The sequence below is a fragment of the Pteropus alecto genome, unplaced genomic scaffold (genome assembly GCF_000325575.1).
Source record: "Pteropus alecto unplaced genomic scaffold, ASM32557v1 scaffold86, whole genome shotgun sequence".
Lineage (NCBI taxonomy): Eukaryota > Metazoa > Chordata > Mammalia > Chiroptera > Pteropodidae > Pteropus > Pteropus alecto.
In genome coordinates this window covers 5,660,637-5,671,228 of record NW_006442109.1, presented here as the reverse complement: position 1 = coordinate 5,671,228, position 10,592 = coordinate 5,660,637, and the positions used below count along the sequence as shown (strand labels likewise).

Here is a 10,592-nt window from a genome sequence, read left to right as displayed (position 1 = left end):
TGCGCCCTGGGGCTCCGTGCGCAGCGCTCGGGTCCCTGGTGGTCCCGGGCGCCCTATTCTGGGGGCGCCTGTCCGTCGCGTCCCGTCGCTGTGATGGGGCGCCGGGGCCAGTCCTGGAGCCCTGCATTCCTGGGTGCGGTGCCTGCCGCCTGTTGTGCGCGCCTTGGGGCCGGGCAGCCGGGCTGCGTGAAGGGACCTGAGCGCAGTGTCTGCCCCATCGTCCCTGAAAGTGCCTAGTCGCGGGAGCTAGAGATTGAGTTGAGCTCGGCGGCGCCAGAAAGGGGGCCTTGGTGGGATGCGAGTAGGGGGCGCGGCCTGCAGAATTTGGGTTCCCACAGGAGCTTGCGGCGCGCAGGCCCGGCTCCAGGCAGAGGAGACCACCAGTCTGTCCTCTAGGATGGCCAGGAACTGCCAGGTATGGACAGCTGGGGGCCACCGTGGGAGGTCCACAAGGATTATAACAGCACTTCAAGTCCCGGGACAACATAACCAAATGGTGAAAGCGTTTTCTTAAAGGCATGAATAGAGAGCTGTCAAAATAAGCATATTTTAAAGTTGGAGTGAACGCTGGCATATTTTCAGGCCGTGCAGTTGTGTGTCCAAAGAAATATTTTTTTTACACCCTTTTCGTTTTTATTTTTTAGCAAAAATCTGTTTTGCCAATATTTCTCTCAGAAGCTATGCATTGCCCACAGCAGGAAAGGAAAACTTCAGCAGGCGATCTAGGATTGCTTTTGCCTTCAAGTCTTGCTCTCCAGTTGTGTGTGTGTGTGTTTTTTTTTTTTTTTTTTTAATGTACATAAAAAGTATCTCTTGCTGGAATTTCCATGTGTGATTCTATCTTTTCTCCGGGACCCGACAATGTTTGTTTTTTGGTTTTATAAGCATCTATTTAAATTTAGTTTTTGCACGAAATACTCCCTGTTGCCACAGGGTGTAGTTTACGGATTAGAAAATACTTCTGGAGAAAGCTGCTAGTGGCTTCATTTTTCAAGAATGTAAGTCATTTCCTTTCTGTGATTTCAGGGAGTTGATATTTCACAGCATCAAAACTTTGTGGGGAAAATTTTCCGTAATACGTCTGTCATTAAAAACGCTTTTGACTTTTGGATTTTTCTTCTTAGAACAGCGCATAAATTTAGGCTCAACAATGTAAAAGGATAAGAAGTTTTTCAGGATCTACAGCATTTTGAGACCATTGTAGAGTAATTTTAACGTCCACCAAGACCTACAAACAGGCTCCAGGATAGGGAGTGGGGGAGGGGATAAGACCTAAAGAGAGGCAGGAAAACAGATGCGTTTGCTGTTGTTCTTGATAGTATAAAACTTCCAGCACCTAATCATTTTCCTCGGATGTGGTTTTGAGAAATAAAAGTATTATGTTAAAAATACTCCACAATTGAGAGAGCTGACATTTGAATTCTCTTTCAGTATGTTTGTAAACATATTGGATTTATATTTCATATTAAAATGGACCTTTGGGGTTATTAGATGTGAACGGTCGCCCAGGGGATATCTATTAGCAAGTTATCTGCTGGATATCTTCCCCAGAAGGCAGACTGACTGTAATATGAACTAATATCTCCCCCTTTGAATTGCTTGTAAGAATGCCTGAGATCTGACATTATCGACCACAATAATTCAGGAGCTCTTGCAATGCTCAAGACATTTGAAGGGACAGGAAATCTTTATTTTCACCCCTCCCCCCCAAAAGGAGGTAAGCCACTAGCCTCAAGTACGTAATTTGAACTTGAAGATTTAAGATGCTCCTAGCTCTACAGGAAAGCAATACAGGCCAGAATGAAGACACTGCTTTTGAAAGCAAAATATTAGTGTGTTAGGTAATAACTTAGCTACAAGTTCTTTTAAAAAAAACAAAAACAAAAACAAACAAAAAAAACATTCAACTGGGCTAACTGAATGGGTGGAGAGTGCTGTAGAGCTTTTCTAGTTTCTGGACTTGGTTTCTACTTCTAAATACACTTCTAAAGCTTTTGGCTTTCAGAACTAATGGCATAATAGACCGTGTTGCCTTTTTGTGGCAGATGCTTGAAATGAAAGTTTCAAACAGAATTGTTTTTGACTGAGCTATCAGGTTCAGAGTTTAGTGTAAATGAGTCCTGTCTTACAACTAACTTTTTTGATAAAGGAATTCTTTGTAGTTTTCAACTTGGATGTTGCACATTTTGATTTCTAAGGCTGTGGGTTTACAAAAAAATATAATAATAATAAAACCTGCAAACAATTATTTTATTACATGAAAGCCAGTACCAAGAAAAGATTAATTCAGTCCAGATGTTAAAATGTATGTGAATTTTAGATTTGGATGATCTCAACAAGTTTTCTCTTTCGTTGATGAGGCTGCCTGGATCCCAGATGGCATGCACACATTATCCTTTTGGTGGTTTTCTGAGTTCGGAACTGAATTTCATGGGCTTTTTCTACAGTCATTTTAATATTATTTTAAGTCTTCTACAGAATAGAAAGTTTTCTGCATTTATGCAGAGGTGGGTTTTTCCTATTATTCATTAATAGAAACCACAAATGCCCTCGTTTGGTAGAGGAAGCGTGTGTCTTTCTTAAGTGGGAGAACTGGAGGTATTCAGTATTGTGTGTCCTCATGGGCAAAGCTTAGAAGCTTTGGCTTTCAATTATGCCGATTCCAACTCTCTTTTTTTAAAGAAAAAAATATTTTAAGTGTGTTTACAGTCTTCAGCAAAATCCTGTTGGAACAGAACACAGTTTGTGTATTCTGATAAAGCAGTTGGTCCCTGTATGACGATCCTCTTATCTCCCTCTACCAAGAAACAACATACATCACTTATAAGAAAACTCCAGTAATTTTGCAACCTGTACTCCCAACACCAGAGTTATAAAGAGTGCATTGCACATTTAAAATTATATGTATTTTCAGAAGACTTTGTGTGATTACATAATTACACATTTTGGGAGTTTGGTTACATTGTGATTGTGCGTAAAACAATCCAGTGTAGGAGGAGGGAATAGGAAAGATTCAGTGAAGGAATTTTATGAGTGGTGAAATTTTAGTCAAAATGTATCTTTTCTAAAACTCAAACAGGAAGAATGTTATTGTTGGCTTCTGTAGTTAAACTTTGATATAGGGGGTAGTCGGGAGGTCTTTTTGAATTGCACATTATCCTGAGGAAGAGGCTTTGGGGGCCTATAAAAATAAGTAGAAACAAGTTAAAGGGATAATTTGAGAGGAAGGAGGAAGTAGAATTCTGAACATTGAATTGCAAGGATAATCTAAACTTAGAAGGATGAGTATTTAAAGCAGGCTGGAGTAGGGAGAACTTTATATTTAAAACTAGGAATTAAAGAATAAGTTCTTTTTAGCTGAGAAAAAAAGAATTAGAATTAAGGTGCCCTGTAAGGCTTATATACAACATTAAACAGTGTGAAGCGATATTTATCCTGGAAACTTTGCCCACATTTGTGTTGAATCATTGGTTTGATGTTAAATTTTGTTCAGGAACTCTGTGCTTATGATCGTGTCCCTCCCATCCCAACCCGAGGCCACTTCCCGTTTCAAAGACTGGAAACACTTTTTGTCTAAGCTCCAAAGATTCTACAAATACTCCATTAGTCCCCCAGGATTTGGGAGAACTACAAATGCCCAGTCCCATGCTGTGGGACCAGAAGAGCTCTACAGAAGTAATGGCTGAAGTTATCATAAAGTTTTGAGTGAAAACAAGCCCTTTGTACTTCCAGTTATCTTCTGTGAATTAGTGGTAAAATTACTTCTGATGCAGGTTGGTGTACTATCACTTTTTATATATATGAAATGGAGAAATCATGCAGATACCACATTGATCAAAGAGGAATTATTGAACACTGGAAAGGGGAAAGAAATCACTGATCTGACAATAGGCTGTATTGCTTGAGGAGGAGAAAAATGTGGTGCTGAAACAAATCCACAGATGAACCAAACACAGGCCAAAGGAGAAGGCAGAGTTTGCTGGAGCTTCCTTGAAGTTGTCTGGAGCACAGCATTCTCTTGATTGCCTTTCTCCACTTGAGTAATAAGCCCCCAGTGTGGCAGAATTTTACTTCCTCAAGCCTGCTATACTTCTGCCCCCATTGGACTTCTCTTTTCCCTTTTTCTCCTCTCCCTCTCTTCTAGGGCTCCCCAGTGAGACCTTGATTTATAAGTGCCAAGTAGGGGATATCTTTAGGTCTTTCCTGACTCATTATTTCAATGATCTGTATGATCTAGGATGGGCCCTGATTTCAAAGCACTGCTTTCTACATCTGTATGATCTAGGATGGGCCCTGATTTCAAAGGACTGCTTTCTACACATTTTTAGAATCGTTCATTCTTAAGAAAATGTTGAAAAAAAGATTTTTTTTTTTCTCTCTTTTTGCCATTATGCCTCCCTCTTACCTAGCAGAGTTTGATCTGTATAGCAGGAAATTAGGTAAAGATTTGGGCATTATCCAGGAAATTAGGTAGAGATTTGGGCATTATCCAGTTCATTTTATTAATGTGATAACTGGGATAATTCTGACCAAAGTATCTATTTAGAACCTCAGTATTTCAAATTGATTATCCTGTGATATTTTCAGATGTTTTCTCATAACTTTGACTTTGTACATGTGTATTATAGAACTTTGAGCAATAATGTTTTCCTGTTATATGAAGACAGGGAAAAGCAATATTTTATACCAATTACCACAGTTTCATGTGAAGGAGGAAATCATAAAAATCAAGCAAATTCTGGATGAAGATATTAGGAAATTAATGAAGTTTCATATTTAGCTTCTCAGGTAGTTTTCTGTCTAGTTAACATTAAATGAAATGTAATTAATTTTCTCCCTACAGGTAGCACCACTTATGCTGTCCAGTTTCAGTAGATGTTGGGGCTTGGTCGGGTGGATCTTTATGGCTTAATTTCTTTGAATTTGTTGTTGAATAATTACATACAACCAGAAAAATGCACAGATCAGAAGTGTATAGCAGAAAGTGATTATACCCAGGCAACCAGCATCCAAATCAAGAAACAGAACATTACTAGCCCTCCAGAAGCTTCTCTTTACGGTTAGAATCCCTGCTCCAGGGGTAACCACTATTCTGACTTTCATGCCAATGGTTAGTTTTAACTTGTTCTTGGACTGCATTTAATTAAGAGTTCTGTTTTATGCCTTCTTTGGCTTAACATAGTGTCATGTCCAAATTGATGCAGGTAGCAGTAGTTCTTTTTTGTTTCTGTGAATGAATATACCCAGTTTATCCATTCTGTTGATGAACATTTGGGTAGTTTGGGGCTGAATGTTGGATGTGACTTTTGATGACTCAAGAAAAATCAAGCACTTTAGAATTGAAAAAAGAGTATAGTCTTAAGATTAAAAGAGAAAAAATACTTCAGAAATGTGAGAGAAAAAAATGCAATATCATGAAAGCACTAGAGGCTCAACTCAGTCCACAGAAACTTAGTGTTTCAGGGGCACAATTGGAGTATACCTGCTAGATATTGTTAGATTTCAGTTGAGAATTGGGAAGAGAGAGAAGATCTTAGGTGACAGCCAGCCCCATCATTTTTCAGATATGGAGGGATTGAAGTACCTTAAGATTGAGTGACTCATACAAGTCTCACAGCAAATGACAGCACTAAAAGTAGAAGCTGCTTCTGACTCTCAGTCTAGTCTAGACCAGTGCATCTGAGGGCTGAAACCCAGCTCCCTACTCTGCATTCCAAGCAGTGAGTCCACTGGCCTGGAGGACAGGGTACCCTTTTCTGATTCACACGGAGGTGTCCCATGGACAGAGAAACTAAGATTTGCCCAGAGGAAGTAGAGTTGTAGCCCAGTGTGGCAGAATTTTACTTCCTCAAGCCTGCTGTACTTCTGCCCCCATACAGAGCCCTTTGGACTTCTCTTTTCCCTTTTTCTCCTCTCCCTCTCTTCTAGGGCTCCCCAGTGAGACCTTGATTTATAAGTGCCAAGTAGGTGATGTCTTGAGGTCCCTCCTGACTCATTATTTCATTGATCTCTATGATCTAGGATAGGCCCTAATTTCAAAGGACTGCTTTCTAAACATTTTTAGAATAGTTCATTCTTAAGAAAATGTTGGAAAAATTTTTTTCTCTCTCTTTCTGCCATTATGCCTCCCTCTTTTTTCTATGCACTTTTCCTTTCCCTCTGTGCTCCCTCTTCCTCACCAATTTATCTTTTCTTAAATATCTCTGGAAACAGTCAGTCTCTACCTTAAAACAACAGTGAAATTCTGATGGTGAAGTCTGCGGCAGTCCCCAGGAAGCACTTATTTTGTAAAACAGAATTATGATTTCACTGAGAAATCAAGTAGATAAAACAAAGTGCTTGCAATGGAAAGCTATTGGTATAGATATTTTCTTTCATGTTTCCCTAAAGAGAAAAGGGATGTTTTCATGGTTCAAGAAAAGGCTCAAAATTTCAACTTAGGCTCATTAAGAAGATGTAAAACAGGTAAAATAACAGATGTTTTTACAAATGGGTAGTAAACATATCCCGCCTGAATGCGATACTGCTTACAACAGCAAAAACTTATCATGCTTAATCTTAGAAAATACAAAATGTGCTCACTGTAGGGCCACAATTCTGACAAGTTAGTTGCTCACTGAAATTACAGAAAAGAACAATACGTTTTGAAGACTACATGGAAGAGAGGCAGTGAGGCATAATGGTAAGAATGAGATTTTTCAGATCTGTCTTCTGGGGTTCAAATCCAGGCTCCACTATTCTCCAGTATGTAACCTTGGGGAAGTTACTTAACTCACTGAACCTCTTTTTCTTCATCTGTTAAATGGGGATAGTAGTAGTAACTATTCCACAGGATTGTTTTGGTATGTCTGACACATAGTAGACAGTCAAGTAATGTTAGCTTGTTACTTAGAAAGAAATGATGTATAAAAGAATTTATGGTTTTCTTGGATTTCCTTAAGCTTTTGTTTATAAGCAGTTGTTCACAAGATTTTATTATGTTTATTGATGGCTTTAAGCAGGCAACACAACCTAGTATTTCTCAGTTACAGATACTGGGCAATCTGTATTGCTACACTAAGAACATCAGGCCTGTTTCACTGATCACTAGTTGATCAAGAATTTTCCTAATTCTCTTCTAATTCCCCGCAGTCTCAGTCCCCCAGCTTCTACCTGCTGGATAGTTATTTCTTTCCAGATGCTAAAAAGATTTCAAAGTTTTTTCTTTGTGATGATTAATGTTATGCAATGTACTTTTAAACTTAAAGAGTACCAACGGCCTTTGTCTTTTGCTTCTGTCCCCTGTAGATTTTATGTGAGTCCTTTTAGAGAAAGCCACTAGATTAGCATCAAACAATTGTTTATTCCTCATATCCATCCCCCTTCATTGGCACAGTTTATATAATTTAGGTCAGACCCCTTTACAATTTTGTTAATAAGGCCTAAATCTTAAGATTTTAAACCATTTGTTCAAAGTAAATTATAGTCTGAAAATTTCAAAGGGAATGTTTAAGAAAATCGAACTTAAGCACATTAGAAAGACACATTTACATCTAAACAGGATAATTACAAGCCCAGTCAAAATAGGCACAGGATCCTCGGGCAGTGTATCATTCCAATCATTAAAAGGGAGACTTACCCCCAGATAACCCTGTTCCCTGTTAAGTGTGGTGTAATATCTTGAGCTTGGTAACTTTAATGCTGTAAAAAGTATTCACTAAGTCTATCAAAAAACAGATTTTACATCTTTATGAAGTGTCCAGGTCTATGTAGAATACTTTGTGCAAGTCTACCAAAGTGTTTCTTGTCTAGGTGGGAGAGCAAAACACATGTGTGTAGAAAGGTGTTAGATGTCTCAGGTAAGTACTAAGTGGAGTCCTGGTTTTAGGAAGCAGAACCAGTGATGACCAAAGAATACTGCTAGTTTCCCTGGGGCCACTGGATTCACGTTGGGCCATGAGGTCAGATTGAGATCTTTCTATTTTATTCTTCAAGTACAAATGAGCTTTTTCAAGAGCAACAAAAATATTCAGGATCTGGTAAGAGTCTGAAAGATTAAAAGAAAACTATGAAAATGAAATTATTACGTGTTTAATTAGATTCATTTATTTATTCAACATAATGTTTGCCGACTGTGTCAGGCACTGTTTTAGGCTCCAGAGATATGCCAGTAAATGAAATAAGGAAAAAAAGCCCTGCCTTCATGGAGCTTATATCCTAATAAGAGACAGACAATAAACAAAACAAAGCACATTGTATATTTTAGAAGGTAATAAGTGTGACTAAAACAGGTAATAAGTGTGACTGAAAAAAACGTAGAGCAGAATGAGGGACATTAGGAGTGCTAAAGGTAGGAAGCCAGGGCCTTGGCAGTTTGGAGCACAGCAGGTCCTTAAATAATGTCGTTTTGTTTACCGTGGAGATGTTATAATGTTAATGAAATGTCATAGGAACTTAACTCCCGTTTATAGCAATTAGCCTGTGGTAAAATCGGTTTCGTTATATGTCTTTCTCTTAAAGTCATAGAATCTATTGGGACATTGAGAATTTACTGTGGTATGCTCATGGTAGGTCTTACTGAGAAGATAACTTGAAGGAAGATCCCCATACTGAGACCTGGGGAAATTCAGAGGGACTAGCAAAGACCTCAGGTAGAGGCTTGCTTGGCGTGTTCCAGGAGCAGTGAGAAAGTTCACAAAGCAGTAGATGAGGTCAAAGAAGTTTCAGGAGCACATCCTGTGGGGCCTGCCTGGTGGACGATTTTAAGAACTTTACCTTTTACTCTGAGTGATATTGGGACTCACAGGAGAGTTTCGAGCAGAGGAGTAAGATGATTTGACTTTCATTTTAATAGACTCAGTGGCTGCAGGATTGAGATAGAAAAATGGTGCAGGGTGGTCACGGTTGGAAGCAGGGATACAAGTTAGCGGCTGCTGGCAGTAATCCAATTGAGAGATGCCGGTAGCAGTGGAGGAGGGGATGAGAAATAACAAAGATTTATTTTGTAGGATGAACCAATAGGATTTCCTGGCCGACTCTTTGAGGAGTATGAGAAAGAGAGATCAGAGTAAAGATAACATCAGAGGGTTTTTTTTGCGTAATTATGGAGTTGCCATGAACTGAGATGGGAATGTGATGGAGAAGTTAGTTTGGGAAAGTAACTAGGAGCTGTTTTAAACATACGATGTTCAACTTCCAAGTGGAGAATTTAAGTAGGTTGTTGGATATAGGAATCTGGAGTTTAAAGAATAGGTGCAAGCTGGAGATATAAATTTGGAAGTCACCAACAATTTTGATGAGGTCACTTGCGGAATGTGTGCAGACAGAGAAAGCAGTCTGCAGGCCAAGCTTTGAGTCATATCAGTATTTACAGTTTTTCGAGAAGAGAAAAAAAAATCTCAAAAGAGTATCTTAAACCAAAGGAATTATGCACCTATCCCTAACCTAGTGGACAAAAGTGTCTCCATTCCCTAAGTAACAGTGTTGTTATTAGAAGATACAGTTAATTTTGTTGACCCACACCATGGGGAGGATGAACTATGAGTTTTTCTAATTGTGATGAGTCACTTGGGCTGAGCCTGAAGTGCTTCAGCCTTTAGAGGATGAGTAGATTAGGAGGAAACATTAAAGACTGAGAAGGGGCAGCCAGAAGGATATGAGGGAAATTAGAATATCCTCGAAGTCAAAGAAAGTGTTTCAGGGAGGAGAGAGTGAATCAGTGTGTCATGGATTGCTGACAGGTCAAGAAGGATGAGGACTGAGAGGTACTAATGGGTTTAACAATGGAAGTCATTGGTGCCCTTGACCTGAGCTGTGTCAGTGGAGGAGTGGGGATAAAAACCTGATTGGAGTGGGTTCAAGAAAGAATGAAAAGCTTATGAAAGATAATTCTGATTTTCAGTTCAGTTTCTTATAAATATTGAGTATTGGATGTGAGTACATTTTAATACGTCTGATAGACTTTGGGGTGGAACTTTGGAATCCTGGGGGCCATGAGTGTCTTCAGCAGGCTCTGACAGGAATGGGGAGCCTTTAAGCTTCCCCCAAGTTATTCTTGGTAAAGCAGCAGTATGTAGGTTATAGTCTGTTTCTTTTGAAATAGAAAAGAGTTCTAATGCAATTTCTTTATTTTTTATTGCATCTCTTCGAATAAGAACTATATCCTGGAAGCACAGTCACTTTGTGTTAAGAATTTGTTTTATTTTCTAGTAAAGACGTGTTCTTTAATTCAGTCCATTGATCCTTTATATGAAAAGGATACAGCTGAGTTCCAGGGAGACTTGTGCTCTTAGAGATTTGAGCTGAGCAGTCCACACGTCGCAGTGCCCCACGAGCCTGGAAACCTTCATTCACAGAGTGGATGGCTCAGGGTTGGGGCTTCCAAGAGCCAGAGCAAATAAAGTAATAGAATTATTACTTGTTTAATATTTCTTTTATACTTTGTTGATGACTTTCATTGTGAATACTATTTCAAAGCATGTGATTAAGTAATTTTCATAGCTCTATATTTTACATCATAATTGTGCACCAAGAATTTTCTCTTCTGGGAATTACCTTTGAATTATAATGCTAACTTTCTGTAATACTATCATCAAAACGAATCAACAGGTCTC

General features: G+C 39.0%; 1 protein-coding gene across 2 annotated transcripts in view; it reads left to right on the top strand.

Annotated features, from left to right (window-relative positions):
• The first annotated feature begins 391 nt into the window (after nt 1-391).
• Nucleotides 392-10,592, top strand: part of FRMD6 (FERM domain containing 6) — a 70,801-nt gene continuing 60,600 nt past the window's right edge. For both annotated transcript variants that reach the window (XM_015596079.2, XM_015596078.2), the window contains exon 1: nt 392-415. The gene's annotated coding sequence lies outside the window, so the exon portion shown is untranslated. The remainder of the gene's footprint in view (nt 416-10,592) is intronic.